Below are 12,157 nucleotides of genomic sequence, written 5' to 3'. Positions count from 1 at the left end.
CGTGGTGGTACTCAGACACACAGTACCGTGATGGTACTCAGACACACAGTACCGTGGTGGTACTCAGACACACAGTACCGTGGTGGTACTCAGACACACAGTACCGTGATGGTACTCAGACACACAGTACCGTGGTGGTACTCAGACACACAATACCGTGATGGTACTCAGACACACAGTACCGTGGTGGTACTCAGACACACAGTACCGTGGTGGTACTCAGACACACAGTACCGTGATGGTTCTCAGGCAGTACCGTGGTGGTACATCGTGCGGTACCATATAGTAGGAACAAAGAATAAGTCACAATAACGTATCTGAACACTAACAACTCACATATCTACATCTATATTTATAACTATATCTATATCTATAACACTGAATGTCTGTCCGTCCGTCTGTTCGAAGCAGGAGGCCAGGCACATGAAACATTGGTGTTGAGGAGTGTCAAAGGCCAGGTGAGGTCGGCCCAAGTGCCAGGCTCTAAGATATATCGGCATTTATAGCGAGCCCAACCCCTAAGACTGCGATTTTTCGTTATCTGAAATTAAATCGGTCATGTGTTATCTGAAACGATAACGTGATGTTATTCAGAGAGAGAGAGAGAGAGAGAGAGAGAGAGAGAGAGAGAGAGAGAGAGAGAGAGAGAGAGAGAGAGAGAGAGAGAGAGAGAGAGAGAGAGAGAGAGAGAGGAGAGAATGGACGTAGTAGTGAGAGCCCCGGGCGCTGCCGGGTACCCCCCCACCGAATATTAAATCAAATCAAAGTAACACTGCATTACCACCGTCTAACAAGGCTGAACCAGTCCAGGACGGACAATGGGGTAACTGCCTCAACTCCCCAATCACCTGATTGGTGGGACACGCTACCGCTGGGTATAACATCACCTCCGCCCCCCCCTATTTGATCGGCTCCCGTCATCACCTGATTGGGTTAGACGCGTAGCTTTTCGTAGATATATAAAATCTTCGCTTCCTCTTTCCACAACATCGCTTAACCTTCCATCAACTATCCAATCGATAGTTGATGGATAGATATATATACTATAACACATATATATATATATGTATATATATATATATATATATATATATATATATATATATATATATATATATATATATATATATATATATATATACAACTATAATCCCCTTCCCACCAATTATACAACCATTCACCCCCCTCCCACAGCTCTCCCCCACACCACCCCCTCCTCTCCTCGCACGCACCCCCCCCCCAAAAAAAAAATCATAAATTTTCAGACTTTTATACCTTCCCAAATATATTTCTCCCATGTTTGTTCTTCCCAGGACGGTATATACCGCCATTCTTCTCCCTTCTCAGCCTATTTATCCGTAAGGGCCATTAACTCCACACAATATTATCGCCTCTTCTTTCCAACCTCCTGGGATTAAATATTTTTTTTCTACCGATAAAGAGTCCTGTTTATTTAATTTTTAGGTGCCGGGTGAGGTTAAATTTGCCTAAAAGGAAGATTAAGAGTTTTAAACTCATTTTGGGTTTAAAGTGAGTTTTTCGAGGTTGATTTCGATAGGTTCTATACTGCGAGGTCCTGTACTTCGAGGTTCTACTTGAAGGTCCTATAAATCGAGGTCCGACTTCGATAAAACTACCATTCTACCATGAACACGGTTCTTACTACATATACTGCCAAAGACACCATTACTGCCATTACAATCCTACCATTAATACATTACATCACCATCCTACCATGAATACATAGCATCACCATCCTACCATTAGTACATAACATCACCATCCTACCATTAGTACATAACATCACCATCCTACCATGAATACTACCATACTGCCAGTGAGCCTTCGGCTGCTCAGTTGTTAGGGCCGGTCCACTCCCCCTATGCCCAATTATATAGAAAATTAAAAAAATAATTGGATCTTGTGAAGTTATAGAAAAAATCTGGATATTTAAAAAAAGTTAATTAATAATTTCTAGTTGCCATATTTTGGTTCTCGTGAACCGAGTAAGGCGAATTTACCCCTCCCAAGGGGCCCTGATTTTTATGGATATCAATTAAACCACTGTATATAATGTTTATACATATACATATATATGTGTGTAAATCACGAAAAATAAACACGTGATTAAAAATGTGACAGTGTCAGACCACGGAGGAAGAATTGAAACAGGAATTTCCTTAAGTACTTTCGTATATAAATACAGCTTCAGAAGGAGTGGTTTTACAAGTCAAGTATTGGACATATATAGGCAGGAGAGCAACCCGATCTCGCAATTTCTTAAACTCAATATTGACTTATTAAATAAGTGCATATGTGACATACTAATTTATTGTGAATATTTTAGTTTACCTTGAAAAGCTTCATAGAAAACACCGACCTTACCTAACCTTCTTAGTATGTTAAGATAAGCATCTTATTGCTTCGTAATTACAATTATTACTTAACCTATACCTATAATTGGTTATGTAATAATTGTAATTATTACAACCCTCATCATTTCCTTCGTGTTAGTAACAACCTGAAATTAGCATCAGCCTCTTGCCTATAACAACCCCATGTCCTTATAACTATGGTCATTCTGCCATATTCTCGCCCCTATATCATATGGCACCGTTGTTGCCATTACGGTGCCACCGCTGCTGCCAGTTATCATCGCTGTAGTGCCATTCTCCCCGTGACGTCACAGTGCCATACAGCTGTTTCGTCATTGTCATGGGGCCATTAGGAGAGAGTGCCTCGTCCCGGCACCTGGTCTGTCCCCGTCTCTCTTGATTACGGCCAGGTGGTGGAGGCAGTGCCAGCGGCCAGGTGGTGGAAACAGTGCCAGCAGCTAGGTGGTGGAGACAGTGCCAGCGGCCAGGTGGTGGAGGCAGTGCCAGCAGCCAGGTGGTAGAGACAGTGCCAGCGGCCAGGTGGTGGAGGCAGTGCCAGCGGCCAGGTGGTAGAGGCAGTGCCAGCGGCCAGGTGGTGAAAACACTGCCAGCAGCCAGGTGGTAGAGGCAGTGCCAGCGGCCAGGTGGTGAAGACACTGCCAGCAGCCAGGTGGTAGAGACAGTGCCATTGGCCAGGTGGCCAGGTGCCCACTAATACTCCAGACTGACCATCCAACCATCCGAAGGAAAAAATAAAATCACAGTGGGGGAAAATCCGATTAAAATTTCCAGCAACTCAAAATGTATTTCGTAACATAAATTTCAAACCAAACATCAACTGGAAAAGAATAACACTGCATAAAATGTATTTACCCTTGAGTGACAAAACCATCAAGCGAATACAAAATACAATTGTGGGAAATACAACAAAAACAGAGAAATCACTCTCATTAATTTTTTTTTTGTGACGTTAGCAAGTGTTGTTGTTGTTCATTTCTTTAATTTTTTTTTGTTTTTATTTGTTTTTGTCCATAAATTTTGAATTATATTTTTGTGTTTTAATCTTGATATGTGTATTTGTTTTAGCTCTGTGTTTGCTTAGCTCTGTAAGCTCTTTTTAGCTCTGTAAGCTGCTCCAGACACAGCTTCCTCCACCCCTACACACCCTGAAGCGGTACAGCTGCTCCAGACACAGCTTCCTCCACCCCCCTACACACCCTGAAGCGGTGCAGCTGCTCCAGACACAGCTTCAGTGAGACATTCAACTCCCCGGAAATATATTAAAATTTCAAAACCATGTTACTGACAGGAACACATCAGAGGCTCTGTGTGTAGTGTGGCTCTTTATGTAGTGTGGCTCTGTGTGTGGTGTGGCTCTGTGTGTAGTGTGGCTCTGTGTGTAGTGTGGCTCTGTGTGTGGTGTGGCTCTGTGTGTGGTGTGGCTCTGTGTGTAGTGTGGCTCTGTGTGTAGTGTGGCTCTGTGTGTGGTGTGGCTCTGTGTGTGGTGTGGCTCTGTGTGTAGTGTGGTTCTGTGTGTGGTGTGGCTCTGTGTAGTGTGGCTCTGTGTGTATAGTGTGGCTCTGTGTGTAGTGTGGCTCTGTGTGTAGTATGGCTCTGTGTGTAGTGTGGCTCTATGTGTAGTGTGGCTCTGTGTGTATAGTGTGGCTCTATGTGTAGTGTGGCTCTGTGTGTAGTGTGGCTCTGTGTGTAGTGTGGCTCTGTGTGTAGTATGGCTCTATGTGTAGTGTGGCTCTGTGTGTATAGTGTGGCTCTGTGTGTATAGTGTGGCTCTGTGTGTAGTGTGGCTCTGTGAAGAGATTGATAAGCCACAAGTCCAACACAAAGAATTAAACTACCTTAAGAAGAGGGTGGGGAAGGGGTGATTGCCCCCCCCCCCCCTGAACTGCCAGTGCAAGCGTGAACAATTACACAGTGGCGGGTAATCTAGCCAATTGTATTTATTTCGTGGTGGAGAGTCCAATTCAACTGTTGTAGTGGAACAAATTGACTCAGGAACAAAACTCTTAAACGATTTAAATCTCATGTAAAGGACTAGTCAGTCAGTCAGTCAGTTGAGCTCTCTCCCTTGTCTCTCTCTCTCTCTCTCTCTCTCTCTCTCTGTCTCTCTCTCTCTCTCTCTCTCTCTCTCTCTCTCTCTCTCTCTCTCTCTCTCTGTCTCTGTCTCTCTCTCTCTCTCTCTCTCTCTCTCTCTCTCTCTCTCTCTCTCTCTCTCTCTCTCTCTCAAGCTTTTGTGTACTTACCAAGCTGTACTTGCAGGGGTTGAGCTCTGGCTCTTTGGTCCCGCCACTCAACCGTCAATCTACTGGTGTGTCACCTGTTGCGGGGGGGGGAGGGATCAGCTGTAGGGGATCAGCTGTGGACAGTCAGCTGTGGACAGTCAGATGTGGACAGTCAGATGTGGACAGTCAGCTGTGAACAGTCAGATGTGGACAGGCAGTTGTTGAAATGCTAAAATACGGGCCGTTATTTATTCATTGTTTAATTCCTAAAGAGGATGTATTGAATTCACACGAGTGTTTGGAAAAGAGAGAGAGGGGAACTATCAGGGGAAAATCACAAAGTCATATATATATATATATATATATATATATATATATATATATATATATATATATATATATATATATATATATATATATAGAATTTGTGCTATACTATACACACTATATAGCACTGGTAAGGGGATCAGGATAAGGATTTGGAATGGGACGGAGGGGAAGGAATAGTGCCCAACCACTTTGTGAACGGTCTAGTGGGGGATTGAACGCAGACCTGCATGAAGCGACCAGACAATCGAAGTGGTTGGATGTGTGTAGTGTGTGCTTACGTGTGTATACTCACCTGTGTGTATCCAAGAATATGACTTCTGCCGTATTCTTAGGTAATCTCTATTTTCAATGTTATGAATGGAGTTCCAATTTGCTCCATAAGTTCTTCCCATTTTCCTAAGACTTTGACGCTAAAATAAAACCTTCTAAAATTTTGCGTCATGCTTGTTCGTGACGCAATGACGCAATATATGAATCGAGGTGATATAACCACGATTCTTGCTTCATCTTTGATTTATTTACAACCCGAACTCAGTGAAAATAGTTCCTTAGGTGTTGCGTGCATCCGGCTTTCGGTGGACTCATCCGGTTTCTGTGGACTCATCCGGGCAGTCAACTGTGAACAGCTGACTGTCCACAGTTGACTGTCTACAGCTGACTCCGGCAGCAAGGTGATAACGTTTCGGGCAGTCTTGAACCCTTATATGACGATGTTTCTGTCCGCCTTGGACACTGTGACGATGTTTCTGTCCGTCCTGGACACTGTGACGACGTTTCTGTCCGTCCTGGACACTGTGGCGACGTTTCTGTCCGTCCTGGACACTGTGTCGACGTTTCTGTCCGTCCTGGACACTGTGTCGACGTTTCTGTCCGTCCTGGACACTGTGTCGACGTTTCTGTCCGTCCTGGACACTGTGTCGACGTTTCTGTCCGTCCTGGACACTGTGTCGATGTTTCTGTCCGCCCTGGACACTGTGTCGACGTTTCTGTCCGTCCTGGACACTGTGACGACGTTTCTGTCCGTCCTGGACACTGTGACGATGTTTCTGTCCGTCCTGGACACTGTGACGATGTTTCTGTCCGTCCTGGACACTGTGTCGACGTTTCTGTCCGTCCTGGACACTGTGACGACGTTTCTGTCCGTCCTGGACACTGTGACGATGTTTCTGTCCGTCCTGGACACTGTGACGACGTTTCTGTCCGTCCTGGACACTGTGACGATGTTTCTGTCCGCCCTGGACACTGTGTCGACGTTTCTGTCCGGGTCCAGGACGGACAGAAACGTCTTTATTTTTTTTCATTTCACACATGTTTTCGGGTCTATGCATGTCTGAATGTATAAAGTTCACATATACACAGCGTCGTAACTTATATTTCCCACCAAACATCATTTTGGATTTTTTTTTAATATTTTTTATTTGGTATACACTACTTTTTCGCACGCAATATATCCGCTCTGTAAGTGTTTTTTCCCGTAAGATGTTTCGATAACTGTGTTGGCCGGTGAGTTTATCTTGATCAGAAGTCACTGACGTGGATACTCACACATTACACATACACACGCACGCACACACACCACACACACACACACACACGCACACACACACACGTTACCTCGGCCGTGGAGTGAGGCGGACACAAGTTCTTGGAAGATAAATGTTGGCTGTACAGTTGAAGAGTCTTGGTGAGGCGCTTGGCTGCTGGAGCTTCACCCAAAACATGATATGTTTGTTGCTCTTGTGAACTCTTTGGTTGTTTTAGGAGCTGAACGCTGGGACGACCAATCCCTGGGGGTAAACATGAACTATATCCGCTGGATGAGCCAATCCTTCCGTTGTTGGTTCCTACCGTTGTTCGCGCACTCCTTTGTTTATGCCCGCCCCGTTGTTCGTGCCCCGTTGTTCGTGTCGCCCGTTGTTCGTGCCGCCCCGTTGTTCGTGCCCTGTTGTTCGTACCCCCGTTGTTCGTGTCCCTTCGTTGCTTGACAGACGGTCAGAATAACGGAGCTCCACCGTCTCCTCGTTCGTGTTCCACTTCCGGACAAAAACAGTTTGCTGGCTCACTTCATGTATTATAGTGGAGTATTACCGTAGTGTTGTGATGAGGAGCGAAGGTGTGGGATGGGGCAGAGGGCCAACTGAAACAGTTTACTGGATTGACCACGACTTAGAAGCAGCGATGATGAGTAGAGCCATGGGCTGGGTGGTACATACTGTTAACTCTCTCAGTGGATGTTGACCAGACCACACACTAGAAGGTGAAGGGACGACGACGTTTCGGTCCTATTTGTACTCGCCTGTATGTGCTTGTGGCATAAGAGTATTAGCTCTTGGATCCCGGCCTTTCTAGCCGTTGGTTGTCTAATGTAATGACTCCTGGTGTGTGTGTGTGTGTGTGTACTCACCTAATTGTGCTAGCGGGGATTGAGCTCTGGCTCTTTGGTCCCGCCTCTCAATGTGTGTGTGTGTGTGTGTGTGTGTGTGTGTGTGTGTGTGTGTGTGTGTGTGTGTGTGTGTGTGTGTGTGTCACTAACACGGAGAGATGAGAGGCTGAGAAGGGAGAGGGAGAGATGGTAGAGGCGGAAAGGGTAGAGGATAGAGCGGGAGTGCTGGAAAGGTTGGTTTGACAGGATTAAGGGCCCGGGGCCAAGCACTGGTGCAGATATCATCAGTTCAGTGCAGAAGTGGGAAGGGAGAGAGGTGGAGACGGGAGGGATTCGTGAGAGAGTGAGAGATAGAGAGAAGAACGTGAGAGATGGGAGAGGGGAAAGGGACTAAGGGGGGAGAACGTGAGAGAGAAAGAGAAACATGATAATAGTAATTATAACAGAGCGAAGATGGTGTGAGAAGGAAAAATAAAAGCTAAGAAGACGAAACAGAGAAAGGGAAATATGACAGGAGAAGGAAAGGAGACAGAGAGACGAAGAGGGAAGACGGGAAAAGAGAAGACAAAAGAAAACAGGTATACAAAACACCTGACACTGAACACCACTATTGTACACCCCCTCGCTACATCCCCCATAATATATATATATATATATATATATATATATATATATCAACATACTTGGCAATAACAATTAATCATACCCAGCTCTGGTTAGGACGGGTTGAGTATATCATTATACACCAGGCATCTCCTGTCTCTCTCTCTGTCCATCACATTCACTCCAAAATATCTACCACTTTACGGGGCTATTCATGCCCGTGCCACCTCTTGGGTGGCTTAATCTTCATCAATCAATCAATCAGATGCACAGTTTTATCCACACACACTGTTCTGTCCAGCCACAGCTTTCTGTCCAGCCACAGCTTTCTGTCCAGCCACAGCTTTCTGTCCAGCCACAGCTTTCTGTCCAGCCACAGCGTTCTGTGCAGAAAACATTGTTCAATCTAGACACAGTATGTGTGCTCTTCTCCGAAGGGTTTGTGTTCTATTCCAGCTGAGAACAAAAGAATGTTCTACGGAATAGTTGAGGCAACCATCAAAGAAGTCTGGAACACCCGCCTCGCGGGATCTATACACCTGGAAATACTCATTTGTGTATGTTGAAAAATACTCACTGTATATGTCTTTTTCTGACGTATTTTATACACACTGTATATATGTCTTTTCTGCTTTGAGTTGTGAAGATGAGAGTGAGTGGTGTCGGGAATGTGTCTCAAGATGAAGGAAGTGACAACGTTTCGGTCTGTCCCGGACCATTATGCATATGTACGTGTGGTATACTAGTATAGGCTCGTGGTATACCCGTAGAGTTTACCAGTATAGGCAATACATATGACTAGCCAGCAAGCAGGAAAATGCCCAATAGAGCAGCTAGCTCTTGGCATAGAGGCTATGTAGCCCCCTTCACATAGTGTAGGGTAGCCGCTGGAAGGTCCGGGTATTGTAGTGTGTTGATAATAAGGAAGACAGACATGGGAAGACCTGAGCGCGGGAAGGCTTGGGGGCCCTCGTGGGAAATAGGCTCACGTCCAACCCTGGCGTGGCGGCCATTACTGGCAACAGTGGTGGAGGGCCTCTGGGCGCCGCACACAACACTGGATCACATACGCCTGGGGAAATGTTCAGTGTTCCCTGCTTCATGCGCGCACGCACACACACACACACTCTCACACACACACACTCACACACTCTCTCACACACACACACTCACACACACACACACACACACACACTCTCTCACACACACACACTCACACACTCTCTCACACACACACACTCACACACAATAGGCCCAATAATAGAGTATAATAATAATAATAATAAATAATAGGCCAATGATAGAGCCCAATAGGCTCAGGAACCTGTACACCTGTTGATTGACGGTTGAGAGGCGGGACCAAAGAGCCAGAGCTCAACCCCCGCAAGCACAACTAGGTGAGTACACACACACACACACAGTTAACAGATGGAATGCATTAGGCAGTGATGTGGTGGAGGCTGACTCCATACACGGTTTCAAGTGTAGATATGATAGAGCCCAATAGGCTCAGGAATCTGTACACCAGTTGATTGACAGTTGAGAGGCGGGACCAAAGAGCCAAAACTCAACCCCCGCAAGCACAAATAGGTGAGTACAACTTCGGGGCCTCGCGGGTGAGTGGGCAGCGCTCTGATATCGTGGTCCTAAGGGGCCCGGGTTCGATCCCCGGCAGAGACAGAAACAATTGGGAAGAGTTTCTTTCACCCTGATGCCCCTGTTACCTAGCAGTAAATAGGAACCTGGGAGTTAGTCAGCGGCTGCGGGCAACGGAAACATATGTAGGTAGACATAACAGAGGAAAAAATAAATTGGTTAGAAAGGCGGGGTCCAAGAGCTAATAGAGAGGCAGTACACCCCCCCCCCTCTCCGCATACAGCGTTTGGGCCATTGGAGAAGTGCCAGTTGTTAGTGGTGTTGTAGTGTGAAAACAACCCCCTCTAACTAGGCAATTCATCTCAACTGGCCGTGACAATTACACTAACCCCGATCTTGAAGACGGGCAGGTTAGGTTAAGGGTGTAAGGTGATGGAGGGCGGGGAGGGAGGTATAGATGGATGTGAACAAACGGAAGATGGGGGAAGGAGATGGACACGGAGAAGGAAGGAGAGTGGGATGGGAGAGGGGAGAGTTAGAAGGAGTGGGATGGAAGGCTTTAGGCAGCTTAGGAGCTGCTTTGATAGATGGGATCATCTCCGGCCCGGGATGGAATACTCACACTCGGATCAAATGCAAGGACTATTACCTCTATGTTTGTACTGTCTTCTGGGCCTGGTTGTTGGCCTCTCTCTCTCTCTCTCTCTCTCTCTCTCTCTCTCTCTCTCTCTCTCTCTCTCTCTCTCTCTCTCTCTCTCTCTCTCTCTCTCTCGCTACCAGAGATATTAGAAACCATATATTTATCCCACCCACTGGAACACGACAGTGGGGTGGGATAAAGTTTATATATATATATATATATATATATATATATATATATATATATATATATATATATATATATATATATATATATATATATATATATATATATATATATATATGCAGAATAACCACATGTGAAAAATAGAAAATGCTTAACGCGTTTTCGGCTAATTCGCCTTCATCAGAGCAAAGTAGAATCAAAGTTGATTCTACTTTGCTCTGATGAAGGCGAATTAGCCGAAAACGCGTTAAGCATTTTCTATTTTTCACATGTGGTTATTCTGCATACTTGGATCAGTGTTTTTGTGATCATTGTTGCATATATATAAATATATACATACAGTGTCAAAGGGTCATTTACACACACAAAACACGTATTTTCACGTCTTTTGCCCCTAATTACCGAGACAATATTCTCTCTCACCAAGAGCGGCGTATCCCGCACCATACATAATTGACCTATTACGAGCGAGAAACTGCACATAACACCATTATTGGACGAGTCTCGCAATTGTGTGCAAGGTTCAGGGAGTCGGTCTGTCATTGGAGGTCACGGTACTCATGCACTGCAGAGTTCCAACCTGACCAAATCCCTAATTCTGTGTAATTAATTATCGCCTAGATGATGACAATTCTAGAGTAATGAGCATAATTACAATATATATATATATATATATATATATATATATATATATATATATATATATATATATATATATATATGTATATATATATATATATATCGTGTTTAATTGAATGAAAAACAATGTCTCTTAATTTTAATTGAGTGGGGGGGGGGAGGAGGGGGGGAAGGGGTTGTAATAGTAGAACTGTTAATATAGAAGATTACCTTGAGGTGTTTCCGGGGCTTAGCGTCCCCGCGGCCCGGTCGTCGATCAGTCTTCCTCGTTGCAGAAGGCAATATTATATCTAATATTAGAAGCTGTCATTCACTACAAGGTCGGATACGCCGTTTGTAAAAATATGCTATGAGTTGGTAGTTTGACCTGAAAGGCTAGGAAGAGTCATCACCCCCCCCCCTCCTAAGGGATTAGCGCTCATGTGCCACATGTCCCTTGTGTCGAATTCATCAAATTATGAGAATAATTCATGTATTAAAGTAACTGTAATTAATAACCCCTTTTTGCAAAGTACTTAGAATAAATAGACGTCATTTTAAAAGTAAAGAATCAGTTCCTCTAAAGTCAGTAAGGGCAGATGGCGCATATAGAAGATGGGAATTATATTTCAGTACATAGAAATTAAGTACCACCTTTGGTAATTCAGTAAATTAGAGAAATTCAAGTAGGATCCAGTACTGTGGTTATTAATCAACTCTGCTCAAGAATCTATATAATTTTCCAATGGCTTTGCATAATGATTAGGTCACTTTCAGTGAGAAATACATGATTAAGTTATTAATCATCTTTGCAGATTAATTGGGCAGGCGATGAGTCACAATAACGTGGCTGAAGTATGTTGACATACTTCAGAAGTCATGGAGGCGACACAGAAGCCATGGAGGCGACACAGAAGCCATGGAGGCGACACAGAAGCCATGGAGGCGACACAGAAGCCATGGAGGCGACACAGAAGCCATAGAGGCGACACAGAAGCCATGGAGGCGACACAGAAGCCATGGAGGCGACACAGAAGCCATGGAGGCGACACAGAAGCCATGGAGGCGACACAGAAGCCATGGAGGCGACACAGAAGCCATGGAGGCGACACAGAAGCCATGGAGGCGACACAGAAGCCATGGAGGCGACACAGAAGCCATGGAGGCGACACAGAAGCCATGGAGG

The sequence above is a fragment of the Procambarus clarkii genome, chromosome 26, assembly GCF_040958095.1.
Source record: "Procambarus clarkii isolate CNS0578487 chromosome 26, FALCON_Pclarkii_2.0, whole genome shotgun sequence".
NCBI lineage: Eukaryota > Metazoa > Arthropoda > Malacostraca > Decapoda > Cambaridae > Procambarus > Procambarus clarkii.
Note: the sequence above shows the minus strand (reverse complement) of the source record.